The sequence below is a fragment of the Microtus oregoni genome, unplaced genomic scaffold (genome assembly GCF_018167655.1).
Source record: "Microtus oregoni isolate MIOR12 unplaced genomic scaffold, Mior012 000003F_ref0000135, whole genome shotgun sequence".
NCBI classification, from domain to species: domain Eukaryota; kingdom Metazoa; phylum Chordata; class Mammalia; order Rodentia; family Cricetidae; genus Microtus; species Microtus oregoni.
The window spans coordinates 69,054,992-69,065,338 of NW_024543062.1; the positions used below are offsets into that span (position 1 = coordinate 69,054,992).

A 10,347-nucleotide genomic window follows, 5' to 3' on the forward strand; every position below is an offset into this window, starting at 1 on the left:
AGGACTATAGGTGTTTGTTATTGTGCCTAGCTAACTTACATTTGTTTTTCGCTTAAAAATGGACCATCTGCCAGGTTTTCCTCTGGGTCCTTCCACCTGTGTAGTTTCATAGGCCATCTTATTTTATTTCTGCCTAGAATTGGAACCCAAGGCCTCACATGTACCCCACAGGCCCTTTGTCACAGCGTCACACCCTCACTGTTTTCTCTTCTTAGTTTCACAAATAATCATCTAAACCAAGAATAAATAAATTTTCATCTGTTGGATCAATGGCTAGCAGAATCTGACTACCCGGGTGGTTGTATCATTTTTGGCTACCTCAAAGAAGCATTCCTTTCTTAATTACTGATGCTTCTAAAATATTAGGATCTGGATTATCGATAACAGGAACAATGTTGTGTACAAATATCTAGCCCAGTGTCTGGAAAATCCCAACCGAGATTCCAGGCTAGACCACTACCTCAGGAGGAACAAGGCCCTGAAAACCCCTGGAAAGGAAGGTGGTAGCTAGAAGGAAGACAGTCATAGATTTCCTGCCATGCTAGCTGTTCAACAAGGCAGAGTGGACCATAAGATAAACTATCAAAAGGGCTTGGCATCTCTTCTTCCTCGCCTGTTTTTATTTATTTATTTATTTATTTATTTTTGATTTTTCGAGACAGGGTTTCTCTGTGGCTTTGGAGCCTGTCCTGGAACTAGCTCTGTAGACCAGGCTGGTCTCAAACTCACAGAGATCCTCCTGCCTCTGCCTCCCAAGTGCTGGGATTAAAGGCGTACGCCACCACCGCCTGGCTATGTGGTTGATGTGGTTGCTGGGAATTGAACTCAGGACCTTTGGAAGAGCAGGCAATGCTCTTAACCACCGAGCCATCTCTAGTTTTTAAAGGGCATGCAAAAAACCTCAGCTGCTGGTGGAGCATATCAAGCGGGTGGGTCTCTGTGAGCCTGTGGCTAGCTTGGTCTACAAAGGGAGTTTTGGGGCTGCCAGACCTACACAGTGAGGGCCTGCCTCAAAACCAGATGAACAAAATGCCAACGGTGACTGTCCCTGTCTGATCAGTTCAAAATAAGAAACTCCCCAGGAGACGTGAGTAGAAATTGAAGAGGAGCTGCCAGAGCAAAAGACAGGTGAACCTGTAGGGTGGGAAAATCAACTGCGAGTGCAAATTTTCCTGTGTTTTCCGGTGCTTCCTTTGCTTTGACTCACATATTTTATTTCCACATCCGTGTGGCAATGCACTGGGAATACCCGCTCTTGTGACAGAAGTCAGGTGATCCGACGATGTGATAACAATGGTGTCCTGTTGCCACCAAAGTCAGACTTTCATTTTCTGCCAAGAGCAGATCAAATCAAAAGCGGTTTCTCAAATGAGGACTGAATTGCTGATAAAATATGACTTTGTATTAGGATTTTGCTGACTAAATTGGCTATAAACATCAGAGTTGGCCATAGACATTTGAATATAATTAAAGCCTCATTGCCACTGCAGTAGAGTTTTGCTAAGGTTTCACTTCCTTTGGGACTTACGCAAAGCTCTTGGCCTTTTGGTGACTCTGCCAAATGGTTGGGAACAGTATGCTTAAATATGCTATCTGTTGAGCCCAATCAAATGCTGTTTCTTAAGCATTGCTATCTTCTTTATTGTAGGCACTGAGAGAATATACAGAAATATTCTATTTCACTGGATCCCTAGTAAGGTGGCAGAGCCCTGCATGTCAGTGTGTTTAGCTTCCTACTTCTGGGACATGAATATTTAACAAGCCATCCTGCATTTCTGCCACATATAGATGCCAATGCATATAATGAACATGGGCTTTTGTGGGGTTAGGAGATATCTTTGTGGGCCCCATTGTAGCATAGAACTAGTGAATTTCACTATTCTGGAACAAGATAACATAAGCGTCCTGCTGTCCTTCCCAGCGAGCTGTTGGAAGGACATAGACAAGGGCTAAGGAACCCCACATACCTGAATCCAACAATGACTAGAAAATGCTAAATGTGGAGCATGTAAAGGCACTGATGTTACTTTACTATCAAGGTATGGATATACCAATTTAATTTCTTTTTTTCCCCGATTTAATTTCTATTACATGCCCACTAGATGCCAAACATGTCTGAAATGTTGAGGATTCAGGATTCACAAACTCTGCTGTTAATCAGCTTGCGTGCCTCCATAGAAAAAGACCTGGTGAAAATACTTAGAACCCAATGTGCAGTCACAGAGACTTTAAAATGTTTATAGCCATTAAAGGGGGTGGGGTTGACAGGTTTGCATGGAGAAATTCAAAGAGGCGCTCTAAAGGATATCACATTTGAACACTGGAGTATAATACATTAAATAGTTTGTCCTTTGGGGTTGAGAAAGTTGCTTATGTAACTCACTGAAGATGTTACTGGAACTTCCTGGTCTCCAGAGTGAGTTCCAGGACCGCTAGGGCTATACCAAGAAGCCTTATCTCGAAAAACAAAAACAAAACCTAAAAAAGAATGAAGAAAATGCTTTATTGTTTCCGTTATCTATTTCTATACAACAAACCATCTGAAAGCAGTTAGGGAGCTGGGAGTGTTATGATCTGCTGGCTGTCACCTGTGTACCCAGCTCGCTAAGAGACAAGCCCCACCCACTCCCAACCCTCCCCTTCTGCTGAGTCAAGGTGATCTTTTGCCTACTCCAGCCTGCTGGCCTCTCTCTCTCTCTCTCTCTCTCTCTCTCTCTCTCTCTTTTCTATCTCTTTCTCCTGTAGAAGTAACTTCTGCTCTCTCTTCCCCCATCTCTCCCCCTCTTTCTAACTCTCCTTTTCTCTCTCTCTCTCTCTCTCTCTCTCTCTCTCTCTCTGCCTCTCTTTTCTTTCTCCTTGCCTTCCCACTTTTCTTTTCCCTCCATAACCCAGTAGATAAACTCTATACCTAAACTCTCTCTGCATGATGTATCTGTCTCTCTTCCACTGAGGTTTCCCACATGTCAGGGTGGGTGACCACCCCCTTCCCCAAGACCTCAGGGGACTCGCCAAGGCCTGAGGGACCCACCAAGGCCTCAGGTCACCTGCCACTACCCCTCGTGGGACCAGTTCCCCAGAACTCGATCTTTAAAAAAGATTAATGGAGCATAGCTGCTCATATCTTACCCAAAATGTGCAAGGTCCTGGGTTCAATTCCTACCGTAAAAGTAAGTGACGACATAGCAAAGTCACCCCGGAAGGGAGTTGCTCTTTTCTCTGTTCCCATGTTACAGTCTTACCCTGTGCTTGTCTCTTTCTCTAGGTGGTGATCAGCAAACTATAGTCCCCAGGACAACCTGTTTTGATGTCTGTTGCTATAATTAGTTTTATGGGAATCTCCATGTTCATTTAATTGCTTCTTGTCTAGGCTGAAACAGTAGAGCTGAGGGTTTATGGCACATGCTTTATGGCTTGAAAGAGTGGAAAGCACCACCTCCGCTGTGTTCTAGCTCAGTGTGGTTGGTGGGTGGAGCTTCTAGGATGATGTCAGCATGACTAGATACTGTTCAGAACATGGCTGCTCTGATGGGAAAGATTATTTTAATTCCTGCATAACTTTAGTACATTTAATTCTAAATAGATACTTGCTGCTAATGACCACATATTAAACAACATATTAATTAATTAAAAATAATTAAGTTCTGGAGAGTAAGTTCCCCGAGTTCAGCATCCAATCTTTGCTTATGATTTTTATCTAATTATATCCCATCATGCACAGTATTGCTTTATACACAATGGCGTCTCTGAGTCTCGGCGAGCATTTACTGAACTAAAGTTCTCGTTTTTTCCCTTATTGTAATTAAGCCTTGTGAATGACTTAAAGTTAAAACATTTTCTTAGAATGACTAGTAATGGTGTCCAGTTCACATGTGTTGTAAGCCACATGTTGGGGGCCACATCTGTCAGGGTCCAGCCTTGGCAAAATTTGCACATTCCAGAGTAGGAGTGCAAGGATAAGAATTATTAAGTCAAAGGAACAGAGATACGAGAGAATTCAAAGACAGACAGAAAAGCACCAGTAGGGAAATTCAGTGAATACTGAATGACCCACATTTATTTTCCACAGGCCTATATACTTCACTCCTGAAGGGGGGAGAGAGGCAACAGACGTCATTAGCACGAGGTAAGGAGTAGAGTAAGTATCCTGCAGGCAGTTCCACCCTGGAACCTCCTGTCAATCTCCTTTAAGGAACAGGAATAGCCAGGTGGAGAGGCTCCACCTTCACACTCAAAATGCTCACTAACCACACCTTAGGTCAGGGTCTCTTGTTTGTAGCCACACCTGTCGTCAACAACTTTGAAAGAGCAGAGATAAGCTCAAACTCTTTGATCTTTAGTCAAGGTGAAACAGGTCCACACCTGTGGGCCCCCACACTTACAGCCAGGGGCTTCTTAAAAATGTCTCCAAATGTTGTAGAGTGTACCGCCTTTGAGGGTCTGATTTATAGACTCAAGAATGATCTACATGTTAGATGCTAGGGCAAGAACTTGTCCCTCCAAAGCACCAAGGGAAGGAAATGTGTTTCCTTTGGGCAAAGAGAAGTTTACCTGGGGCCTGGAAAGATGATTCAGCAGGTAAGAGCATTTACTGCATTTGCAAAGGACCCGCGTTCAGTTCCCAGCTCCTACACGGAAGCTCACAGCTAACTCCAATTTCAGAGGATACCTCTTCTGGTCTGTATGGACTCTCACATGCACATTATATAAAGATGTACACTCAGAAGCACACACATAAGTACTCATAAACCACAGTAAATGTGTATATATTTAAAACTTGCCTGGGGCTCTTAGTGATTTGATCTGAGATTCCAAACAATTTAACTGTCCTCAGGGCAGCAATTGGCTGCAGTGACGTAGAAAGAATCATGGTTTCCCTTCCCTTCAAGTTCTAACACTGGAGCAGGCTCATCTGGCTGTTTTAAGGCCATTACGTCTCTGCTTTATCTTAAACTCCATCTGTTTTATCCCACAGGCATTGTGGGCTTTGAATTTGAGAGCCGATGAGTTTGGGGATATGGTATTCCTTGTCAGAGGGTCTGATATAAGTAAGTTATGTATGCATCAAGGGAAGGGAGAGTTCATCAAATCAAATAAATGGCTCTGCCGTGTTTTTCTCCATTCAAGAGTCTTCTTGCATCTGTATAACTAAATGGCTTTGCTCAAGGAAAGCAGGAGAGAGGTGAGCTCCAAGGCAAGCTCCTGTGTTGGTTTATGATGTAGATGATTTAAAGGGAAAAACTCGCCTGCTTCACTCAAGAAAAGAGAAAGACTTTTAAAAGACCGGAAAGAAGAAAGATAAAAATGCTGAGCTATACCTAGTAAAGTGGCTAATACTTATAAGCCAACTCTCCAGAGGTTGAGATAGGCATACTGTCATGAGTCTGAAGCTAACCTGGTCTACATAGTGATTTCCAGGGTAGCATGAGCCACAGAGTAAGATCCTGTCTCAAGGAGGAAGAATAGGAAGAGAAAAGAAATGAAAAAAAAATTATAAAAAAGAAAAGAAAGATAAAAAGAAAAATGCTTTGACAGACATGGTTATACATACTTTTTCCATTTTATATAAAGCTTTTATTAATAATATTCGATTCATTGTGATAACTCTTTGCTTTTCCACTGCTTGAACTATAATATACAACTGCTATTCTATACATACTTCTGTATAGTTTCTAAAGGATACAATAAGAATATGCACATTTTATATTCCATAATTTAGCAGATGACCTTGCAAAAACGTTTGCCACTAAAATATGTGTTGCCATTTTCTGTTGCAATGTGAAAGTTTGGCCACCCTGCCAGGTAGCAATGAGCTCCAGGCTTTAGTCTAGGCACTGTGCTATCTGGTTCATCATTGTCCTCATGTTGCTACTGCCTGCCTCTTTATTATGAGGTACCTAGTTTGATTTCCTAACCCTCTCTTGAGTCTGCAAGCCTCTCTGAATACACAGCCTGGAAAACACTGAGCTCCAAAAACGAAGCCACTCTAGGAATAACGAGAAATGATAAACTTTGAAAAGGGACACCTCTCTTACATTTGAAGAAGTAAGCCGCTGCCCTTACCAGCATAGTGTCAGAAACCCTAGTAAGAATTTTGAGTGACTGCACCTGGCCATCAAAGCAGAGAAACGTGATAATATAGGAAGTGTTTCTTCCTATTCACCACCGGGCTGAATAGAAAATGACTTGTTACGAGTTAGAGGCTCTGACTACATTGTTACTTCAGAAGGATGGTGTAGATAGATCCTCAGGCAAAACGGTCTTCTGAACCCACAAAGTAGATGCCTGCCTTGCTACTTCTGATTGGTGGTAGCCTGAGATAGCAGGAGAGAAAGCTGGGAGGGAGAGGAGCTGAATGTCTGATGGCACTCTTAGGTAGGCAGGGCTGATGACCATGCCTGCAGAAGGCAGGGAGAGTGAGATAATTGGGCGGGGGCGGGGAGTAGTAAGCCGCAGAGCTGCAAGTTTTTCTATATACAAAAGCCAGGGACTTCTCTGATCTAACCTCAAGAAAAAAAGAGAAATCTGCTGAAAGGAATGCAGATAGAGGTCTGCCTCAGTTGCCCCCCCTTCAGGCTGTCGCTTAGGTTTAGGGCCTCGTCGTGAACTTCTTGGTCAGTGTCCAGCCAGTAATTGAGCACTAAGGGAGATTAAGGCCTTGTCACTCCTGCCCAACATGGGTGCTTTTAACATAATATTTTTCTAAGCTCGGTATTGCAGTGGCTGAAGATTTGCCAGATCTGCCTTCTGGCACGAGAGCTCCCTGCCAAACCCTGTTTCTTTTCCCCGTTTCTTTTCACGAGTGTCGGATCAGCACGATGCTTGGAAAGCTTTCCCTGCCCAATTCTGCAACCTCATCTTTTGATCTTTCATGGGTCTTGTTACCCAATAAACTGTTGGCTCTTCAAACGCGGCATCAGCGTCTGCTTCCTGAAGGACCCAAGGGGTCTTTGTGAAACCAGTGCTCCTAAGAAGGATCCTATAAACATATACAGTCACCGAGTAAATCTAATACAAATGCTGATGCGTGAGAGCTGAAATTAGCTGTACACGAAGAACAGGAAAACGCTTTTCTCCACAATCAGTTACATGCCTCTAATTCTGCTTCACGTTGCCTTAATTCCTCTAGCGGAAGAAAGAAATTAAGCTTACACATTTCCCATATTTTTCAGTCATCATTTCTGAGGCCTATTTAAAGTTCCTTGTGGCATTTCTCTGAGGAGAAGATGTTTGATATGTTGAAAGGCCTGGTGTTCGAATTCTCCTGAGGGTTTGCTTGCATCTGGCTTCGCCTGCAACTTCAGCATTTACTGAAAGGGGGAATGGGGACGATTTAGACTTAAATTCTATCCTTTACAATTTATGAATTTATATCGTGCCATAATTATAATTAAGTTTGAAACCTTAAAGTGTGCTTGAAAAATATCTGCCTCCTTGTTATTATGAATTTTACATTTCTTCGTTCAAAATCTGAGATAATTCCATAATGGCTCCCTGATAAGAAAATAATTGATGTTAAACTGCAAATATAAGAGCACACCTAGAAGGGGCCTCAGGATCCTCAGCTTTGTGCCAACCACATTCACACACTCAGTATTTATATTCACTGCAGAAAGTTATGTTTGAAAACAAAGGAATTATTTATGTATTTTGTCTGCTTATATTTAAGGAAGCCCCTGTGTTTAGCTTAGGTGCTGTGGGGACAAGGAAGAGTAGATGGAGTCTGAGCAACGACCCTCAAAGAGACATGGTAACTTTTATCTCCCTCATTTTTTCTCAAGGCAGCAAAGAAAACATGAAATAATTGATTAACAAAAGATAATAGTTTGTGGAAGTATATTTGATAATTATCTTCCAAGTTACCCTACTATTGCTTATCTATTTGTGGTTTTATTTAGTACTTTTTTAAAAAACTAAAGCATATTTAAATAATTGCGTATTTTGTGTCGCCAGGGCTTTCTTTCCATTTTACAGTTTTCCCTTTTTTATTTTTTATTTATTTTTTTTTCATTTTTTTTCTTTTTTTTTATTGAGGAAAAAAAAATTTCTGCCTCCTCCCAGCCTCCCACTCCTCTCCCCTCCTCCCACTCCTCTCCCCCTCCCCCCACTCCCCTCCCCCTCCCCCCGACTCCTCTCCCCCTCCCTCTCAAGTCTGAAGAGCAGTCAGGGTTCCCTGCCCTGTGGAAAGTCCAAAGTCCTCCCCCCTCCGTCCCTGTCAAACCTGTGATTGCATTCTCATCAGGATAATATTTTGCTTGTTTGGTGAGTGGTACATATTTACTGTGTTTATATGCTTATATTTTAATTAGTGTTTAATGTCAAGTCATAACTTTCATCATTTCTTTTGTCTTCACATAGAATTTATATAAATATGAGTACTTATTTAAAAGACACTCCAGAAAAAAAAAAGACACTCCAGATGAGAATAGCTAAGTGTACTGTGCTAGCTAAGGAAAGACTGTTCTGGACATCAGCGTCCTGTGAGGGCATGGAGCACTTCCAGTTCATCTTCTCAGCTTGTGCTGAAAAGACTCGCTGGGACTCAAGGTTTTCCAGGTTAATCCTGGAACAATTAACACTCATTCTCAGGGTGTGAGACACACTTATGAAGGCAAGCCAGCACAGCACGACAAAGTTCAAATATTCTGAATGTGTGCTTGAGTGTGTCAGTCACCCGGTACTAAATCTCACCTTCATCCAAACTCTTTCACAGTATCTCTTAACGTAGATACCTTAAAATTTCGATTTATTTGTATGTTTGTTTGATTGTATACCTATCCGCCTGTCTGTCTATGTGTATAGGTGTGGGGTACCCAAAGAATCCAGAAGAAGGCATCAGATCCCCTGGAGCTAGAGTTACGGGGGTTGTGAGCTGTCTGCGGTGTGTGGTGGAAACTGAAGTCAGCTTCTCTGGAAGAACAGCCATTGCTCTTAACTGCCGAGCCATCTTGTTGTCAGCCTCCTCTCAATAAATAAATTGAACAACTATATCTCAAGGTTTTGGGTTGCCTTAGTTATTGCGAGTTCTAGATGCTTTATAGCTGTGTAATTTTTAGGCAGCATACATACGGGATAAGCGCTATTAGTTTCATGTTAAGGCAGCAAAGACTCTAACACAAGACAATTTAATAGTTTCCCCAAGGTCCATTGCTAGTAATGACGCAGCTGAAATCTGAATGTAGCATTCTGGTTTCAAAGTCCATGCCCTTAATAACCACATATTGCCCCGGTAGTAAATCATTTATCAGAGCCCAACCCAGACATCTTCGTACTGCTTTTGTTGTTATTTGTGTGGAGATCATTCCACCTTCCCCTCCCCCAGTGTGTCTGTACATTAAGAGAGATTCTCTTTAATGCTGCTATTGGTCAAAATGCATGGAATTTGGCACAGAGGTTTATAAGTTAAGGGGAACACCATTTCCCATTTTAAGACGTTAAACACAAGGTCTTTAGAAGGTCCTAGAAACCATTCTCAGCCTCTGACTAGCATTGTTTGATTTTTAGCTAACTTGCTTTTGAAGATGTTTAACTTCTCCTTTGTGAATGGCCATCAAAGAGACTGAGTTATGGTCTTTAATGTGTACCAGTGAATATGAGCTTGTGGGTCCGGTGGAGAACATCCAGCTATGCCGAAGTATTTGGAAGGGCTCAGCCATATTTCAGTCAGAGTGACACACACACAGGCATTAATGTTCCTTTCTGGTTGCCGAATGGCTGCCTGAACTTAGAAATAGGTCACCTGCTTACAGAAAGCCTCTGATGGAGGATCATTATGAGCAACCTGCATACCAACACCCAAGCACAACAGAATGCAGCTCTGTCCTTTTCACATTCACAAGAGCAAGGCATGCTATGTTTGGGGGGTGATATCACTGACGGATGAATCTTGTAACTTTGACTTTCTCCAAGGGGCAAACAGTAAATCACTGGGAGGGGAAGTGGTCCTCATACCACTCAGGCTGCTGGGAGGACCAAGGGTTTTTTTGTTCAAGTAGGCATGCGAGGTTAATGTCTGACTCATGGCACCAGATAATAGTTGTCCGCTATCGGAGGAGAGGCTGAGGGAATCTGGTAAGAGGGTAAATCAAAAGCGTCTGGCACGTTTGAGGAGCAGGCTGTGGGAAGCCCCAGGCTCAAGGCTGATAACTTATCTGTCTCCTGCAGTGAGACTTGATCCTGTAGCTGAAATATAGCCAGGGTATAGCTTATATATGGGGCACTGCAGAGATATTTATAGCAAATTAAATTTCTTAAAATTTAAATCATACAATTGTTGAAACAGATATATGTAGAAAACAAAATGACACCATTAGATAAAACAAATGCTAACCCACCTAGATTTAATTAGCA

General features: G+C 42.3%; 1 long non-coding RNA gene across 1 annotated transcript; it reads left to right on the forward strand.

The window, feature by feature from the left end:
• Positions 1–4,066: 4,066 nt before the first annotated feature.
• Positions 4,067–8,834, forward strand: LOC121445852. The gene is made up of 3 exons (XR_005974021.1): positions 4,067–4,123; positions 7,684–7,747; positions 8,800–8,834. It is a non-coding gene; the product is annotated as an uncharacterized LOC121445852 (long non-coding RNA).
• The last annotated feature ends 1,513 nt before the right edge of the window (positions 8,835–10,347 follow it).